Below are 19,445 nucleotides of genomic sequence, written 5' to 3' on the forward strand. Positions count from 1 at the left end.
AATGCGAGCACAGACCTGTTAGCTAACGTAGCCTCTAGACTTATTCCCTCCGAAGATTTTAGTCCAGATAGATTCTCAATAGAATTAATCTTTAGACCATCCATCCCTGACAACATCACCAACTAGAGAGTATTCAACGACGATCCTGACATTGTAAACTTCCTCACTTCTGAAGGATCCTACTCAAACCAAATAATTGACGAAGACCATCATGATCACCAAATACAACAAAATAGCACTGATAATGCTATACCTAAATCGGTGGTTAAGTTAGAAGACTTATATGATCTAAAAAGTCGGTTTAAAAGGTCTGCCAATTCTAAACTCTACAGTTCGACTCTGAACTATGAATTAGTGAACCTAGGAACCGATGAGAAGCCACAAAACGTTAATCTAGGCCACGGCCTAGCCCCTGAAGAAAAATCAGCATATATCCGTCTTCTGAGACAATACAAAAACGTTTTTGCCTGGAATTACGATGAGCTGAAGACATACAACACTTCTATCATTCAACACACTATCCCTATGATTGACAATGAAAAACCTGTCCAGCAGAAACTCAGAAAAATCCACCCCAACTTAGAAAATCAGATAAAGACTGAGCTAAATAAGTTGTTGAGAGCCAGAATAATTTTCCCCGTCAGACATTCCAAATGGGTATCCAATATGGTGCCCGTTAGAAAGAAAAACGGAGATATTAGGATCTGTATCGATTTCCGGAATCTCAACAAAGCCTGTCAAAAAGACAATTTTCCCCTCCCACCTATGGAGAAAATATTACAGGCAGTAGCAGGCTCAGAATTAATGTCTTTTCTGGATGGATTTTCAGGATACAATCAAGTGCTGGTACATCCCAATGATCAGTTAAAAACCACATTCCGAACTAAATGGGGCACATATGCATATCAAAAGATGCCATTTGGACTGATCAATGCCGACGCTACCTTTCAGAGAGCCATGGACATCGCGTTTAAAGGATTAGTCAATAAATCTGTAGTGATTTACCTGGATGATATAATAGTGTACTCCAAGAAGCGAAGCGACCATCTCAAAGACTTGAAACAAATCTTTCAAAGATGTTTAAGGTATGGGATTTCACTTAACCCAAAGAAATCTTTTTTCGCATTAAGTGAAGGGAAATTGCTAGGATTCATAGTGTCAAAATCTGGTATTCACATTGAACCTGACAGAATCAAAGAAATTTCCGAAATATCCATGCCCCATAACAAAAAGGCCATGCAATCTTTCCTTGGTCAAATCAATTTTGTAAAAAGGTTCGTCCCGGATTTTTCACGTATTATTTCTCCTTTAAAAAATATGATAAAAAAGAATTCAAATTTTAAATGGGGTCAAGATGAGCATGAAGCATTCAACTTGATCAAACAAGCTATTATCAACGCTCCATCTTTAGCGACCCCAAAATTTTCAGAATCTTTTATCTTATACACATTTTCCTGAGAGAAATCTTATGCCGTGATTTTAACTCAAGCAAATCAAGAGAAGGCGGAAGCTCCAATCGCATTTTTTAGCTCGAACTTACAAGGTGCTGAACTCAATTATTCAGACGTGGAGAAACATGCATATGCTATTTTCAAAGCGATCAAGTATTTCAGACCTTTCTTACTTAAAGCCCATACCAAAGTCATAGTACCATTTACAGCGGTAAGAAACCTTCTGATACAGAAGGATGTGGGCGAAAAGAGAGCAAATTGGATTACCGCCTTACAAGAATACGATCTTGAGATCAAACTAGCAAACATCGTAAGAGGTCAGGGCTTCTGCAAGATGTTAGCTGGAGCATCAAAAATTCCTGAGAACTCATCTGAAGAGGTACATACGTATGAGGTAAGCCTAAACGATGCAGAATCATTATATGCTGACACCATTTATTATCTTAAGAACGGGTATGCTCCATCACACCTGGACCACACCAAGAAAAGAGCTCTGAGATTGAAAGCTAAACAATACCAGCTCATAAATGATGTTCTGTTTAAAAGGAATTACGATTTTGTACTTCTTAGGTGTCTTGAGAAAACTGAAGCCGAAAAAGTTTTGCAGGAACTCCACGATGGACCAGCAGGTGGACACTATGCTGGAGAAGCTACTGCACATAAAATCTTACGTGCAGGATATTATTGGCCCACACTGTTCAAAGACTCATACAATTAAGTAAGGAAATGCCAAGTCTGCCAGACTGCTGCAGGGAGACAAAAGAAATCGTCCATGCCACTGCAGCCAGTTAACATCGAGCAACCATTCAACCAATGGGGCTTGGACATAATAGGTGAGATCGTTCCTCACTCTTCTAAGCAGCATAGGTATATCCTCACGGCAACAGATTATTTTACTAAATGGGTAGAAGCAGTTCCTCTCAAGACAGCTAATTCTGAAAACATTATTGAATTCATAGATCAATTTATCATCACTAGGTTTGGATTACCAACGGCCTTAATGTTTGATAATGCCTCGTACTTTTCTGGAAATACAATGACTGAGTTTGCACTTAAAAGAGGGTTCAAACTGAAGTTTTCTTCCAACTACTATCCGCAAGGTAATGGGTTGGCTGAATCAACAAACAAAAGCCTAATCAGGATTATTAAAAAAACAGTCGACCAAAACCAAAAGAATTGGCACAAAGCACTGGTAAATGCTTTATGGGCAGATAGAATTACGAAGAAAGCTTCAATTGGCACTTCTCCCTTTAATTTAGTTTATGGGAAAGAAGTGGTTCTTCCAACTCACTTAGTCATTCCCTCTTTGTCTTTAGTACAATACATCGATGAAGTATCTACTTCCTCCTTACAACTGAGACAAATGGAAATAATCAAACTAGAAGAACGACGAGAACAAGCTAAGAAAACCCATGCTCACCGCCAAGCGCTAATAAAATCCTCTTTTGACTCAAGCATAATGACCAGAAAAAACTTTCAGATGGGAGATTTAGTTTTGAAATGGGATAAGGCTCATGAAGAAAAGGGCAAACATACGAAATTTCAGAAGTTGTGGCTCGGTCCTTTTCAGATTGTAGAAGTCATAGGCCCATCGACGTTTGTGTTGCAGGATTTGGCAGGTAGAAGAGATTCTTTACCTGTGAATGGACAGATTCTTAAAATGTATTTTCCATAGAAGATCATTCTTCTATTTTTGTAGGATAGTTTTAGTTTTTATTTGTTTTCTCTTTCTTATAAATAAAACCGGTTGTAAATGATCATCAAAAAGGATTTACGAAAGAGCACACCAATTCTCTATCAGATTTTGATTTCGCTTGTACAAGTAGCAAAACTTTTCGAAAAATCTGATTTTTATTATTGACAAATAGAGTTAACTTTACCTTGAAGTTTCAACCTCAAAAAAAACTTTGATGAAAGCAACCTTTGGTAAAAAATTGTTTCATGTTAGCGCAATGAAAGGTATCATCAATAATAAAATAAATATTCTCTGTAAAGATGCTGTTTTCAAACTCTATTATTGTCGTCCAGAGCTTTCTTAAGGAAAAACAATGACTTCCTCCCTGCTAAAGGAAATCGCAGCATTTAGAGGAACAATCCGAGAAAACACTATATCTCAAAGAATAAGAGGTCTCATCACGAGCTGGCTTATCATGATCACAGATATTATAACTTGCTGACTTTGCCAAAACTATCTATCAAAACAGGGCAACGACTCAAGATTGTTGCAATCAAAAGACAAGGGGTCTCATCACGAGCCAACTTGTTCAGCAAAAGTGTAAATCAAGTGAATGACTGTGTCATAATTTGGCCACCAAACCAAGACATTGTTCTTTAGAGAATAAAAAAAGGAAAAAGTGTCAAAAAGGATTTTTCTCTGAAAATGTTGTAAATAACCTCAAGCAGGAAAAAGGATCATTGCTGGATAACATGGTGACCCTGTCGAGGCTATGGACGCTTGCGGGCAGCAGAGGCTCTACCTACGACAAATGAGCATATTTTTAAAAAAAGCCAGTACGCAGAGAAGACCTTATTTTATCTTTAACAAAGACAGAATAATGTCTGGTATGAATGCAAGTACTAAGCCTGAGGAAGCAGACAATTGGAATATGAAAAGGTTGAGACAAAGTATCGTTGACAGGATAAGGGGTAACGTACTCTATCTGTCCATAACAAAATTTAGACATACGAAATTTTTTCTGTTTCGGAAGTGGAAATTCAATAGAAAAGCAGAGATAACTGGTTCTTCACAGTGAATCGCCATTGTTGTGGTCACCAACAACCCCCCTCTTTGTTTGATATTAGCAATAACACCAAGCAAAGGGGGACCCTTAGCAAAAAATCCAAAAATATTTTTATCAAAATTTTTGTATTTTAACTCCCTAAAGCTAGATCGCATCGCGAGGAGAGAGTGAAGCATTTCCTATGCGCATAAATAAGCTGCGAAGAAGCGACGCGAAATTCATCGCATCGCATATATTGAAAGCGCCCTTAAATGAAAAATCTGAAGGAATCGCCGACGGCCGATATGCGACGTCGCATATCGCAACATCGCATAAGCAGCACACAGTGATTAAATGAAAAACGCGATCTTGCGATCTGCGATCCTGCGATGAATGAGACTATCAATTCCTGCGATGACACTTCTTGACATCGCAAATCCTCGATGCTGCGATGCGAATCACAGAAGCCACTCATCGCAAAATTTCCTCAACATAGTCTGTAAACCCAAAATTGAGCGCGCACCTTAAGGGAAATTAATGATTGTATGCCTGAGTATCCAAGAATGATTGCGTCGCGTTTTTCGAAGAGTCAAGTCATTATGAGTGTCATTATTATGCATTCATTAGAACTTAAACCTTTCATGTCAATCTTTTCGTCATTTCTCTTTTCCTTTGCGTAAACTGTAAGACAGCAACTAATATAAATCAGTATGCAGGAAACATCTAAGGAGAAGGGGAAAGCGCCAATACTAGGAGAACAGAGAGGAGATGCCTTCGCAAATGGTTGTCGCATGTGGCAGGACCGCGGATTCCAGAGTATCACTCAACAGATACTGATGGAAATAGACTATCCAAGACTCAGAGTCAAAGGCGCACAAAAGCAGCATGTTTACAAAAGATCCTGAAGCTCAGACTGGGTAAAGCAAAAAGAAAAACGCTAAAGAGGGAAGACGCTCCAGAAAAGCCTGGAATAAAGAACGGAAGCAATTTTCAATTCAGAAGATTGTTCAGGCAACGAAATCCCTAACTCCTTGAGTCATTCGCATGGCTGGAAACTGAAATAGAAACAGCACAATCAGTTTGAAGGAAATTTGGGTTATACTAAGTATACACACAGCAAATACACCCAACCAGAGGAATATTTTCGAAAATATCTTCTAGTTTGTCAGAAAGAGGTGCTAGCTCTTGTTATTTCTACTTTTATCGCTCGAACGAAAGGAAAAGACAACCAGCCGACTCTTTCCAGGCGAACGTTGCATTGCTTACAACACTAAGGAGCAGATACAAAAACGGTTAGAAATTAGATTCAATTTTTAGAAATAAATTTGTTTTAGTAAAAGGGCGGTCATTTGAAGACGTTTCCTAAATTTGTGTAATTAAGATTAATTAGTTAGTAGTATTTAACCCTTCTCATGGCATTTGGAGAAGGGTCGGAAAATTTGTCAAAGAACTTGTCCTTAGAACATGCACTTTTGCACCCTCGGAGGGGGTTTTTGATGAATGGATGGATCGAGATTTATTTATGTTTGCATTTTAATGTCTGCTACTGATGTTGCACTTCTGTATTCTTAGTAGATATTAGAACAAGTAGAGATAAATCGTTATTGCTTGAAGTTTATGAGTGAAATCAGTCATAAATGGTACTTTTATCTCTTGACCAATTTCTGCTTATATTCTTAGAGTGATATGTAGCTGAGTTGTTTGTATGTTAATGTATGAATGTGTGGGTTACCATTTGGCACTTATGTACGGTGGAGTCATTTATTTGCGCTTGACATATGAATAACTTATTATGCGATATGCTGCTCACAACTGTTTTGCCTAACTTTTTATGCAGAATGGTTTATCTTAATTGATTTCTATTCTTATGATAGCTGAGTGATCTTTATTACCAGTTATTGTTCGAAATCTTTTTAGATCGCATAATAGAGGAAATCTACCTCGGGTTAGGATAGATTAGATGTGTTGTTTTTGTTAGATTACAATAGCATAGAGTTAGTTTAGAAGTTAGAATTAAATTAGCTTAAAAATACTCCTAGATCACCATCATCAAACTCTACACACACACACACCCCTTAGATTGGGAAACTGGTCCCATTATCTCCAGTCGGACCCGCTATACCAAATGGACAAGGAGCTGCCAACCAAGTTCCGGACCGGGTGGATATCCCCCTTGTTGTTGACCCGATTTCCGGGCCCTCAACAACTCCATATCTATCAAGCACTGAGAGAGATAAAAAGGGTGCAAACCTCTTTTTGAGTGCAAAATTTGAGGAAATATTTGCATGTCTACAAATGCGATCCTTTTTTGATAAATATGGAGTTAAGATGGATATAGGCTGGTTTGAGTAATGCACAAGCACGAATCTGATAATTCTAAATATGTTAAATATGTTTAAGATATTCCATTTTAAATTGTGCACACTAATAACTCATTGTTGTGGTTCATGGTATCCATCACAAATATAAATCATCTTCTCTTTTTTTATTTGCATAATATGTCTCTTAAGGAATTTGAATTCAAGTAGAGTCGTATTCTCAAGGTCATATATTATATAGAGAGTTCCAACATATGCTAGCTTTCATTGAGGAAGAAGGAAACATAACAAAATAATATATTAGGATATATATAAATAGTGTTGGTAATTGAAGCTTCTAATCAATTGGTAAACTGCACTCAATCTATGGAGTAAACTATATATTAATTAGTATTATTATTATAATAGAAACCAATTCACTTAATCAATTTGTGTATACATCAAAATATATGCAATACATTTACATCATAGATTAATGACTACACTCATATAATTGCATATTATCCATACAATAAAATAAGATTATAAATCAACATTCACATTGAAATCAATGCATCTAATACAATCAATAAAATAGGAGTAGAAAATAACATTTACAGTAAAATCAATGCATTTATTTTTATTTGCGTATAAAGGAAAAATATTAACATTAAAATAATGTAAATTCAACGTAAGAGCTTATATATATTTCAACAATTTAATTTGATGAAAATTTAAAGAATTTTTAATATATATTACTTTAATGACGTTCTAAATTAACATATTTTATGTTATATTATATAATATTTAAATTTTTAATGAATTTATAATTTAACCTGTTTTATCTTACATTTTATAATATTTAAATTTAAAAAATTACAATATTATAATCATATATTTAATATAATACTATAATGTTTTTAAATTAAACATTATAATATTATATTATATTAAAATTAATATAATATTATAATAATAATAATAAATAATATATAATATTAAATCAAATATTATGTTTTATATGTATAGTATTATAACAATATGTTTAATATAATGCTATGATGTTTTTGAAATAAATATTATAAAATTATATTATATTAAAACTAATATAATATTATAATAAAGAAATATTATATTTTACTTTACATAATATTATTTTTTAAACATTATAATATTAAACTGTGTATTATATTATTTTTTAAATATTATAATATTAGAGTTAGTATTTTTTTTGTTTTCTCATTGCCTATATTTGTCTCATGCAAGTCTAGCTTTTTTACCACCCGATTGTTCATTTTTAATATTATGCAATATTTATTTAATATTATAATATATATTCTTTTTTAAACATTATAATATTAGAATTAGTAAAAGAAAGCAATAGTATCACTTTACAAAGCTAATTGTAATTTTTTAGTTTTCTTATTGGTTCATTTCAAACTATTTATTTGTATGTTAAATTATTTTTGTATTATTATTACTTGAATTTTAATTATTTTGTTTTAATAATGTAAAAGAAATTAAATTAGAAAAATAATTATAAATTGTGATAGTAGATAAATTTGATTCATGACTATTGATATGTTATGAAAGTAGTTATATCTTTTTTATTTTTGTAGCTTAAATTGTTATTATGAGATAACCAAAAATTAATTATATCAGTTATGGACTCAATCCTTTGGCTACTTAGAGTCGGTTTCTAATTTGACTTTGTTCTTGTTACATTAATTAATATCATGTTTACATGAATGTATGTTTATATCAACCATCTAATTCGACCTTGTTCTTGTTACATTAATTAATATCATGTTTGCATAAATGAATGTTTATATCATTCTTAATAATCTTACATGAAGGGTACAAGAAATTCATAATCGTTATTTAATATAGTTGATGTAAAGAAAAAGATCAGTATAATTGGCATTCAAATAATCCTACTTTTCACCCTACATAGAGTTAGAATGGATGTGCGTCGGGGCATGGAAGGAGATGACACCTCTGAGTTGGGGCGTGGAAGGAGATGCCACCTCCACTTCCATCACGGAAAGGGCATAATGTGCCAAACTCTCCCTCATATGTCTTATCCTGACATTATATCTGTGTGTGTGAGTTTATGTATTCATCTATATGTTTGTGGTATAAAAAATGGACAGTATGGTGATGACATATGGCACACTTTCCACACCTCACCCCAAACTCTTCATTATGGATTTGATATTCTCTAGTATAAATACAAAAAATCTCCACCCTATAGCAAATTTTTGGGCTTTTAAAACAACTCAATGGTTGTTTCCCTCCCCTACTAGTGGATTCTTCTTCTAGTTTGGGCCTTGGATCTACTGCAAACAGCTAGTCACTCACAATTTTCTATCCTCTCCAACTTCTTTTTCTCGATCGGCTTAGTTCTTGATTCTCTTATTTTCTCCATTGCTCCCATTATACACTCTCCACTCTCTCTTCCTTTGTTGTTTGGGCTTTCATATCGCTGCTTTCCTATATAGAGTCTGCAATGGTTTAACAAAGAGATGTTGAAAATGCAACAAGATGATGGAGCTTAGTGAAAAGAAGTCGCCTTCACTAAGTGGGCCATCAGGCTATTTTTGGCGCAAAGTCTATTTTTAGACTATGTCTATTTTTAGACATGGATCATGGTCTATGAGTTGCAGGATGCTATTTATGGATGATTGGTCATGTTGGCAAAAATAGATGGACTTCTATTTTTAGACATATGGGCGGAGTCTATTTTTAGACTGCCAGTCTAAAAATAGAACAGTCGAATATTATTAGCTCTTAATAATATTTGGACTATAAACATTATCTTATCCTCTTGCAGTACTTCAGTTCGAGCTACGGATGTGGCACATGCAACTGCCATAAGGAAAGACGCTTTTCCTATGGGTTAGTTGACCTATTGCATGATGGACTTCAGTTAGAACTCAAGTGATTGAGTTTGGTGGAGTTGATTGAGGAGTTGATGGAGTTGTGTTCAGTTTGACTTAGTTGAACTAGTTGTATTTAGTTTAACTGACAAATACACTAGTGATGAGTGGTGTGAATTAATTATTAATTAATTCACTAATTATTAACTCATAAATCAACTAAAGTATACATCAGTTAACTTAGTGCATGGACAGTTCAGTGGAGACAGGTGTTAGAGGTGAGTGAAAGGGCAAGACAGCTGTCAGTTGTGACTATAGTTGTGCATGAGATTTGCACAATCATTGATGGAGATTGCCAATGAGGATTGCGCAGTACAAACCAAGGGAATACGAGTTTGGAAGATCATTATTCTCATGCAGGAATGTGCAGTAGAGGCAGGCAAACAGTGGAGGAGATTTGAACCTGTGACTTGATTCAGATCTGAGCTAGTTTGTGTGTAGCAGGTGGAGATAGTACTGAGTACTTGTGAGGAGTATTGTACTATGTATTGTTACATGTTCTCTATCATTATAATATACAGATAGTTGGGGGTTTTCAGCTGTATGCTTTCCCCATTACATACTGTGTTGATATGTGTGATTGATGCTTCAATGTGCACATGCGATTGTTTCTTAATTCCGCAAAATTGATGATCAACGTAGAGGAGGCTATGTATTATGCATGCATTCCGCAAATAGTGTATAATCAGGATAATCTCTGTGAATAAGTGTTATATTATTAAAAATTTCTACATGGTATCGGAGCGAAGTTGATCATCAGATCTATTATTCAGAAAGTGATTACATTTTATTTCTTCAGGCAGAGTTTGTAATCGGGCCAGGTAGCCTCTGGATTCATCCTTCTTTTGGAAGGTGAGATATCTGGTGAATGCCCATACAGTCAATCTTTGTACGAGAAATACTTTGTTCTCACGAATTTTAGATCAGAAGTGGTTGAGTTTTGAGCTGGTGGAATTCGAATTTGCAGCAGTGTTTTCTTGGTGTCGAAGTTGAAATGTCTTTCGACGGATTGCGATTGGAGTATGGCCTTGAAGGCAGCTCGAATTATATTGCATGGAAAGATAGGATGGAGGCGGTGTTAGATGACAATGGGTTGAAGGATTTCATAGATGCTGATGTCCCAAAGCCTACCGATACTGCTCAAGTTGAGGCTTGGCAAAAGAAGACAACAAAGTGTCGAAGGATTCTGTTGGAGGGCGTGAAGGATCACATTGTATCCAGCCTGCATGGAAAGGCTTCTCCATACTTGATGTGGAAAGCGTTAATAGATTTATTCCAAAGCAAGAGCGACCAGAGGAAGTTGGCGCTCAAGGATAAACTCAGAAACATTAAGTGTGAGAAAGGAGACAGTATGCCCAAGTATCTCACGAAGTTCACCCAATGCCAGGATGAGCTGGGAAGTGTGGGGGTGACTGTCGATAATGAGGACTTGGTGAGCTTGGCTCTCCTTGGTCTTCTGAAGAGTTGGCATTCCTATCAGGACTCTCTCAATGGTCAGGATAAATTTCCAGGATGGGAGAGACTTTGGTCGAATCTTGTGCAAGAGGAGATCAGGCAGAATACTAGGGACAGATCTTCATCAAAGGCATCTGATGAAGAAAATTGCGCTTTGGATGCCAAAGCAAAGAAGGGGAAGAACAAGAAAGCTTCTCATTCCGGTGTGAAAGGCAAGAAGCAGGACATGTCCAAGGTGAAGTGCTTTCACTGTCACCAGCATGGACATTATGCCACAAATTGTCCGCAGAAGAAGAAAAATAAGCAAGCTGCTGGATCTGCAGTGGGAGAGGCCTTAGCCTCGCAGTTTGAGCTGGATTTTTCGTTGATCGCATGCTTGGTGTGATGGGATCGATATGGTTCTTGGACAGTGGTGCGTCTCTTCACATGACAGGAGATCGAAATTTGTTTTCTGATATGGATGAGAAAGATCTTGGAGTGCACATCGAGATGGGTGATGATGGTAGATACAGTGTGACCGGTATTGGTACCATTTCCTTTGAGAGGGAGTCTGGTAAATCCTTCATATTGAAGGAAGTGATGCATGTTCGAGGATTGAAGAAGAATCATATCTCTGTGGCGATGTTAGAAGACAAGGGATATCATGTTGTCTTCAGTGAAGGAAAGGCTTTCCTGCGTAGTAAGACAACTGGAGAAACCCGGAAGATAGGGGTTCGATTCAAGAACCTTTATCAATTGCATGTAGATGGCTGCGCAACAATGGCATGCAAGGCAAAAGGAGTGGTGAGCTGGGATGATGGCAAGCTGTGGCACCAGAGATTGGGCCACCTTCACCATGGAGCTTTGAAGATACTGCAAAAGATTTCTAATGGGCTTCCTAAAGGCACTCTTGCGTAGTCAAATCAGTGTAAGGGGTGTACTTTGGGAAAATTTGTGAAAGCCACCTTTCACGAGAAGGATAGTTGCACCATGACGATCCTTGAGAGAATTCACAAAGACGTGTGTGGACCTTTCTCAGTAGCTTCGACAACAAAGCACAAGTACTATGTGATATTTGTTGATGATTTCTCTCGAAAGTGCTGGATCTTCTTCATGCAGAAGAAGAGTGAGACATACTCAAAGTTTTGTGAGTTCAAAGCACTGGTTGAGAAGGAATTGGGGAAGAAGGTGAAGGCTCTTAGGAGCGACAATGGTGGTGAATTCATCTCTGGCGAGTTCAAGGACTTTTGCAACGCAGAAGGGATTCGAAGAGAGCTCATAGCTCCCCATAACCCACAGCAGAACAGGGTTGTTGAGCGGAAGAACAAAATGATCGTGGGTGTTGCACAGGCGATGTTGCATGATTAGAGCCTACCCCTTCACTTGTGGGAAGAGGCATGCAATACTGCAGTATATGTGCAGAACCGTTGTCCTCACAAGATACTTGGCATGAGTACACCCGAGGAGGCTTATTCTGGTAAGATTTCTAATATTTCCCATTTGAGGATTTTTGGTTCTCCTGTTTACATGCATGTGACGAAGGATGCTAGGAAGAAGCTGGAGCCGACCGTAGAGTTTGGGATATTTGTGGGGTACATTGATACGCCCCACAACTATCGTGTGTATTTGCCAGACAGTCGCAAGACTGTTGTGCGACGGGATATTAAATTTCAGGAGGAGAAAGCCATGAAGTGTTCGCTTGAGAGGGATCCACACTTGCATGTAGATGAGGAGCTATTAGTTCCTAAGAATGAGCTTCAAGATGTGGATCAGCCACAAGATGAAGTTCATGGAGTGGAAGAGACCACTCATGTAGCACCAACCATCAGAGGGCGAAAGCGCACTACAAAAGTTGAGCGACTGGCTTAAGATGCAGAGAAGGTTGTAGGACCACCTATAGCACAACACAGACAGAGACAGTCACCTGATCGGTACACTGGATACATGGCTCTTGTGAGCAAATGTGTCGTGACTGAGCCATCCTCTTTCGAGGAAGCTGTGGAGGATCCCGCATGGGTAGATGCCATGGTGGAAGAGTATGATTCGATTGTTAGAAACAGTGCATGGGAGATTGTCCCAAGACCAGAAGGGAAATCAGTGGTGGGTTCGAGATGGATCTACAAAGTGAAGCAGGCAGCTGACGGGAGTGTGGAGAAGTACAAGGCAAGATTTGTTGCCCGAGGCTTCTCACAGATAGAGGGGATAAATTATGAGGAGACTTTTGCACATGTCGCAAGGTATTCTTCCATATGGATGATTCTTGCTCTCTCAGTGCAGATGGGGTGGCACATCCATCAGATGGAGTCATTGAGGAGGAGGTGTACATAGAGCAGCCCGAAGGTTTCGAGATCTTCAGCAGCGAGTCACATGTGTGTAGGCTCAAGAGAGCGATGTATGGGTTGAAACAAGCACCTCGTGCTTGGTACACACAGATAGACAGTTATTTCACCGGACTTGGATTCTCCAAGAGTGAGGCGGATCCTAACCTATACCAAATTGTGGTGGAGGGTAAGTTGTTGATCATTGTACTTTATGTAGATGATTTGATTTTGACAGGAGATGAGTTGTTGATACTTTCATGCAAGGAGGATCTTGCTAGAGAGTTTGAGATGAAGGACATGGGCCTCCTTCATTATTTCCTGGGATTGGAAATGTGGCAGTGCAGTGATGGACTATTTGTTTCTCAGGGTAAGTATGCCCGGGAGATACTAGAGAAGTTCAACATGCATGGCTACACGCCTGTTGATACTCCTCTTCCTAGAGGTTGGAGGAAGGAGGATGCTACTTCAGCGGAGGTAGTGGATGCCACTGTTTATCGACAGTTGGTGGGGTCGCTTATGTATCTGGTCAATACATGACCCGATATATGCTATGCTGTTAACCAGCTTTCACAAGCCAACCAAGCTCTTCCGGAAGGCAGGCAAGCATGTATTGCGTTATCTCAGAGGCACATCGGGATATGGATTGTGGTACAGACAGGAGGATGAGGTGAAGCTATGTGGCTTCACCTATGCAGATTGGGCAGGGATTCCAGCGGACAGAAAGAGCACATCTGGAGGGATCTTCAGTATCGGGTTGACAACAGTTTCTTGGTACAACAGGAAGCAGAGATCCGTGGCACTCAGTTCAGTAGAGGCCGAGTATATGGCAGCAAGTTTGGCTGCATGCGAGGTTATATGGATGAGGAAGATCCTAGTCGGGTTGTTCGGGTCACACTTGGAGCCTACTATGATTTATTGTGATAACCAGAGTTGCATTAAACTCTTGGCTAATCCAGTAGTTCATGATAGATCCAATCACATCGACATCAGGCGCCATCATATCAGAGATTGTGTGCAGCGGAGAATCATGTTACTTTCATACATTCCCACGGAGGATCAGGATGCTGATATCTTGACCAAGGGGCTTACCAGGAGAAAATTCGAATACCACAGAGGCAGGATAGGGGTTGCAGATAATCCATATCTTGTTGAGAGGGAGTGTTGAAAATGCAACAAGATGATGGATCTCAGTGAAAAGAAGTCGCCTTCACTAAGTGGGCCATCAGGCTATTTTTGGCGCAAAGTCTATTTTTAGACTATGTCTATTTTAGACATATGGATCGTGGTCTATGAGTTGCAGGATGTTATTTATGGATGATTGGTCATGTTGGTAAAAATAGATGGACTTCTATTTTTAGACATATGGGCGGAGTCTATTTTCAGACTGCTAGTCTAAAAATGGAACTGTCGAATATTATTAGCTCTTAATAATATTTGGACTATAAACATTATCTTATCCTCTTGCGGTACTTCAGTTCGAGCTACGGATGTGGCACATGAAACTTCCAGAAGGAAATATGCTTTTCCTATGGGTTAGTTGAGCTATTGCATGATGGACTTCAGTTAGAACTCAAGTGATTGAGTTTGGTGGAGTTGATTGAGGAGTTGATGGAGTTGTGTTCAGTTTGACTTAGTTGAACTAGTTGTATTTAGTTTAACTGACAAATACACTAGTGATGAGTGGTGTGAATTAATTATTAATTAATTCACTAATTATTAACTCATAAATCAACTGATGAATACATCAGTTAACTTAGTGCATGGACAGTTCAATGGAGACAGGTGTTAGAGGTGAGTGAAAGGGCAAGACAGCTGTCAGTTGTGACTATAGTTGTGCATGAGATTTGCACAATAATTGATGGATATTGCTAATGAGGATTACGCAGTACAAACCAAGGGAATACGAGTTTGGAAGATCATTATTCTCATGCAGGAATGCGCAATAGAGGCAGGCAAATAGTGGAAGAGATTTGAACGTGTGACTTGATTCAGATCTGAGCTAGTTTGTGTGTAGTAGGTGGAGATAGTACTGAGTACTTGTGAGGAGTATTGTACTATGTATTGTTACATGTTCTCTATCATTATAATATACAGATAGTTGGGGGTTTTCAGCTGTATGCTTTCCCCATTACATACTGTGTTCATATGTGTGATTGATGTTTCAATGTGCGCATACGATTGTTTCTTAGTTCCGCAAAATTGATGATCAACGTAGAGGAGGTTATGTATTATGCATGCATTATGCAAATAGTGTATAATCAGGATAATCTCTGTGAACAAGTGTTATATTATTCAAAATTTCTATAATCGATTCCACTGTAGTGGAAGAGGAAAGGTTCATACGTGGGCGGAGACTTCAATTCAACTCTATAGAGAAAAAATACCATTGCAGGTGAGGGCACATATTGACAAGGTGGAATATGATTTAAAGGGAGAGCATAATTGTTTATTGGACTCAAAGGTATGGACATTGTGTTTGCATGGGTTTTGGATGTTGGCCACACCTATGGTGGAAACAATCAATATATATTTATCATTAACTTTAATTGGAGCATGAAGGAAATTTTGGAAAAGATTCCACTAGATAAGAACGATGCAAAAGAGGAAATTCTTTTGGTTTTGGACAATATGGTGTTGCAACTCACAAAAATTAATGAGCCCATAGTGCATATCATGGCAACAATTGACCCTAGATCAACATGAATGAGCCCATAGTGCATATCATAGCAACAATAAACCATAGATCAACATCTCTCTACCTAGTCCTAATGCTTTGGATCATCTTCAGATTGATACCCATCCTTCTACTTAATCTCTTTATATTTTGCTTCATTTTATTTTTCTTTATTTACAATAACATACTTTAAAAAACTACACTAAATAATATATTTTGATGAAAATTTTATTTTATCACCAATTTAACTTACTATATGACGAGTCACAAACAAAAAAATCTTATATAATACATAATTAAAAAAAAATTTCTTTATACATTCCAAAAACAAATAATGGCACTTTAATATAAGTATTAAAAAAAAACTTAATACATTCCCACCCAAAAGCACCAAACGATTTGAATGTTATAGGCTGAACTAAAAGTAAATCAAGTTATCCAACCAAAGGTGCTTCTTTCCATTTGCCTCTCTTTAATTTTTCCAAGAATAAGTTTAGTTGAAAAGATTCACAATATTACTGAATATTCTAACCATGCGATTTAGCGATTAGATAGCGATTTAAATAATCGCACCATTGTCTTCAATAATCGTGACCTGTGCAAACAGCCTTGGCATTCATGACTTTGCATATTCCATGAGTCGTGAGAGTCACGGCAACAGACTTGACGGTCATACGCCTGGGAACGCATTGTTTAAGGTGAGGTTTTTTACTTGGTTTTTGCATATTCTCAATCAGATATTTGAAGAGGATCTTATTATAATAATTTAATATTTTTAATCAGATCAATAACATAACGTGAATGGTCAGTGAAATAGCAGTTTCGGTATAGGCGTGAAAAAGTAGTAACTTGTAAATTGGTAAATTGATATGTATTTATTTTAATTGTTAGGTGTGTTAAATGGGTTTTCTGTTAGTGAAATAGCAGTTTCGGTATAAGCGCAAAAAAGTAATAACTTGTAAATTGGTAAATTGATATGTTTTTGTTTTAATTGTTAATTGTCTTAAGTGGGTTTTTTGTTAGTGAAATAGCAGCGGCCAAAAAAGTAATAACTTGTAAATTGGTAAATTGATATGTTTTTGTCTTAAATGGGATTTCTCTTAAGTGGCCACTGTCTTAAATATAAAGTTTTGTCTTAAATATAAATTTTTGTCTCAAACTCTTTTTGTCTTAAATATAATGTTGTCTTAAAATATATTTTTCTTAAACTATTTTTGTCTTAAATATAAAGTTTTGTCTTAAAATATTTTAAGCCGTTTTTGTCTTAAATATAAAATTTTGTTTTAAACTAGTACAATCACATAAAAAATATCAATGTGGTTAATTTAAAAAGAAAAAAATGAATTATAAATGAATGTTATAAATAATATTGAGGAACTTATCATGGAGAAACTTATTAGAATTGGAATAATCTCAAATCTTTAGGAAAATAGTTGGTGGGAGTAATTGACAAGAATCTAATTTTTTAAATTTATTAAAAGTAATGGACCATTTTGCTAAATAAAATGTGTATATATAAATGAATATTATAAATAATGATGGAGAACTTATTAGAATAAGACTAAATATATGTTGAACATATTCCCTTAAAAACCATTCTAAACCCTTAATTAAAAAAATCAACAAATCTTCATTCACCTTAAATTGAAATAAAAAATTTCGATAAATATTTATCAAAAAATATCTTTTTATTAAATTTTATAATTAAAACAATTCAATTAATCTTAAATTTTAATTTAAAATAATTAAAATAAAAAATTTCTCCGATATTAAAAAATATCTTAAAATTCTTTAGGTGTAATACACCCATAGTCCGTGAATGACGATTAGCCATCATTGTTCCCTCCGTGGTCTCGTGACTCTCGAGATATTAGGATCAGCATTGACTAGCCAGACATTAGGACCCGTCTCGTCTCCAAGATTCACGTATTTTTCAATCGTAGTGCGTGTCAATATAAAGGTAAACACAGGCGTGCACGTCTCTTTATTTTTGGCGTGCTGGCTCATCCTTTCATTTCTGGCAAAAGTTAATACCATCAATGCTTGATTTTTGGGATTTTATGTACGGAAGCGGATGGAACATTTATATTGAAATCAATGCATCCAGTAAAATCAATAAGCTAAGAGCAGAAAATGGGATATACAATAAAATCAATGTATTTATTTTTATTTTAATATAAAGAAAAAATATTAACATTAAAATAATGTAAATTCAAGTTAAGAGCTTACATATTTTTTTATGAAAATTTCAATAATTTTTAGTATATATTACTTTAATGAGTTTCTAAATTTAACATATTTTATCTTATATTATATAATATTTAAATTTTTAATGAATTTCTAAATTTAACCTATTTTAGCTTACATTATATAATAACATTACATACTATTTAAATTTTAAAAATTACAATATTATATATAATATTAAAATAATATATTTAATATAATACTATAACGTTCTTAAATTAAATATTATAATATTATATTAAAATTAAAATTTATATTATATTATAATAAAAAATACTATATAATATTAAATCAAATATTACTTTAATGACTTTCTAAATTTAACATATTTTATCTTATATTATATAATATTTAAATTTTTAATGAATTTCTAAATTTAACCTATTTTATCTTACATTATATAATAACAAATTTTTTGTGGATGATATTCTATTATGGTAAATATGTTTAAATGGTTATCACTCTCCTTAATCTTAAAAAAGTTTGGGGTAGCTACGGGTCTTGTTCAAAACCAACAGAAATCTATTATTCTCTATGGAGCATGCGCCCAGGATGATATCTCTTTTATTCAGAATCGCTTTGGAGTGAAGGCAGAAAATATAGAAAAGGGTATGAAATATCTGGGTTATCGACTAAAGCCAGGTAGCTACAAAAATGCAGATTGGATGTGGCTGGTGGAGAGATTCTATCTAAACATTAAGGGGTGGGAAAACATATGTTTATCTATGGGAGGATGTATCATCCTCACACAGTGTTGACTCAGGTGGGGATTTATTGGGCACATCTTTTTTGTATTCCTCAAATGATTATTAATCTTCTGAATCGAGTAATAGCAAGTTATATATGGTTCGGTGCTAGTATGAACAAGTATCATTTAGTGAAGTTGGAAAAGATCACTAGACCCAAAATCTTGGGTGGCTGGGGTATTCATAACTTAAAGTTCTTTGGATGGGCTCTTATTTTGAAATCACTGTGGAGGGGTATCAATAGTCGAAGTATTTGGGGAGAGCTGATCCGATCCAAATATATGAAGAACAAGGATTTCTCCTTCTGGTTTAGACAAGGAGAAATTGGGAAAAAAGGCGGTTCACAAATCTAGAATAAATTTTCGAAAGGTCAAGAATATTCTTTTACAAAACATTATGTGGTTTTTTGGATCTAGTAACAGTATTATACTGGGTAAAGATTGCATTGTAGGAGTAGGTGAGGGTGTTTCAGGGACAGTAGAACTGATAATGCATTTGAATAGAAGAGGCTTTTTTGTCCTAAGTCAGTTGGTCAATGATTGGAAAGGAAATATTCCAATATGGCGCGACTTCTCCCAACTGAATCTGGCTAATGAGTATAAACATGATTGGTTAC

This window comes from Pinus tabuliformis, chromosome 1_2 (assembly GCF_031772625.1).
Source record: "Pinus tabuliformis cultivar Carrire ecotype Pingquan chromosome 1_2, CPIR1, whole genome shotgun sequence".
Lineage (NCBI taxonomy): Eukaryota > Viridiplantae > Streptophyta > Pinopsida > Pinales > Pinaceae > Pinus > Pinus tabuliformis.